We start from the raw sequence: 2501 nt of genomic DNA on the forward strand, positions 1-2501 counted from the left end.
GTTATAGGGGTTAGCAAATAAGGTGTGGGGGGAGACTCTTCAGTAGCACAATATATTCTTTTTACGACTCTCTTTGTGAGCAGAGGTTAGAGGTTATATGGGGTTTGTGGCTGGGTTATACAGAATAGTAGTTACATGTTACTGGTTGGTGGTTATGTTTAGCACAAAAAGTAAGAGGTTTCTTCACTAAAAATCTAAAACCACTTGACCACTATATACCATTGATTTCTTGTTACAAAAATAGGGTCAATGAGCCAACTGTGGCCTAAATCCCAGGTCCCATAGCTTGTCACACTAAAGGATCTTACCCATATAGAAAAGAACCTTATAATATAAAATTCTAAAAAAAATCTTAAATTTTAAAACACATTAGTTTTTACTAGCATCAAATAATGAAACAGCCAACACATATAATAAAATTACCTGAAATTGTAATCGGAAAATTTACTGCATTCCCTCAGTAACTGTTTGTAAAGCTTTGGAAATACCGATGTTGCCATTGTGGTGTTAAGTAAGGAACCAATTGAAGGATATTAACAATATCCACAATATTTAGTTTCAAATCTAACTTCGACCGATCTGTACCCTTCCTGTCTTCGTTGAGCAATTGTGCTATGAACCACATGTGCAAAACATACAACAAACAAACAAGAGTGTCTAGCCCTAATGAATGAGTACGAATTATAAGTAGAAAAATTTAATTTGGCCTTTTCACTACCAAGGTCGACTAAGCTCGATCAAAAACAAACCAGAAGTAACCAATAAAGCGGAATTCGGTCGCCATTTATCGTAGGAGAAATTGTGACCTTACCGTTAAAGCAAGTGGAAATATACTATAACGTCCAAGGTCATATTGCCGAAAGAAACATTTTTTTGTATTTTTTTTAATAATAGATAGGTAAGTTTTTCGTTATATTTATTTAACTTTCGCATAATTGCACGGCGTGACGACTAAACAAACTTAGTAACTAAACCAGGGAAGACACAATGACGTCGTACTTTGAAATGACGTATTGGAATACGAAGACACTCTTTCGTGCCGTACCAAGATTTTGACATTATATACCACAAGTAATGAAGCAGGAATTATGCTTTGATAATTTATTTTGCAACAGGACAGGACAAAGTTATAACACAAAATAAACTAAACGTAATGACGTTTATTAAAGCTTCTGAAAAATAGAAACCGGATTAAAATACCTTCATATAGTTTATGTGGCTGGCGTTGGTTTACGTTACATTATATTAAATGTGTTACCATCACATTTACGCGAATATTATACTGGGTGTTGGTATTACTCGAGTATTTGTGTAACAACGTAGCGTTCTCACTAACCAAATACAGCTTAAAAATCGATCCTTCGCCCAAGAGTGTACAATAGCAAAATCCGATCCAGCAAGATGTTCGCCATAGCTTCATTGCATATATTTCATAGACATGCAAAATGCACTATAGCAGTGACTGACTAAAAACAGCTGGCAACATTAGGTCCAGCAGAGTAAGAATACAGCAGCGCAGACAAAAACATATGTCGATATACATACGACCCAGTCGTATAAACCTCATACCCAAACCGTGTATCCTTTATTGGCGTCTTCGTCTTTGTTCTTCGTCTGCAAAAGTAAGATATTTATCGTATAGTTAAGTCACTTAGTTCCTTTAGGTTTTTTCACATTTAAATTTATTCCAAAGTTAACGTTTATTACGAAATCATAAACAATGATATTATACAATACCTTGCGCTTTTCTTCGTCAGCTTTATTCGCTGAATTTTCTGCAAAAAAAACAAAACCGTTAAATATCGGTTTGTATATAATTACTTCACAATTACCTTCATTATTGTTTCGCGTCATGGTCCACTTGATCCTCTGTAACGTCACATACCATGTTCTGAAAAATTAAATACAAAATTATATTTAAAGCAAAAATTGTGACGAAACAATAAACCTACGAAGCGGGTTCTTCTGTTGCGTTATCACCACTTCGTGACGTCACATCATCGACGTTTCTAGAAAAGAGCTTATGTACGTAATAATGCCAATTGTGATTTACACTATACCAGGTCTTTGATCTTCTTGCTTCGCTCATAGCGCAAATATAATTAGAACAAATGTGCCTTGGGTCGACGAAAAACGCGCATGGGGCCCCATGAAAAAGAAAACGTGGCGAAACGAAAGCGTAAAACAGACGCGTGTTCTTCGGTCATGACATAACGCGAGCGGTGAAGAGCGAAATTCGAACGATTGTGTCGGTTTGTGACGAAACAACGCAGCGCTTGTGAACCGAGATAAAGCGTGTATCATCGCGAGTGACGTAATAAAGTGTCGCGATTCTTGAAACAGAATGTGATAAAGAGAAATCTACACCTAAAAAGTAAGAAAGGCACACAACTTTTTTAGAATAGTATCATTGCATATGTCCGGCGCCGTGTCGTAGTGGTTAGCGCGCCTGCCTGTAACCATTAGGTAATGGGTTCAAGGTTCGTCGCTGCTACCATTGT

Source organism: Ciona intestinalis, unplaced genomic scaffold, assembly GCF_000224145.3.
Source record: "Ciona intestinalis unplaced genomic scaffold, KH HT000178.2, whole genome shotgun sequence".
Taxonomy (NCBI): domain Eukaryota; kingdom Metazoa; phylum Chordata; class Ascidiacea; order Phlebobranchia; family Cionidae; genus Ciona; species Ciona intestinalis.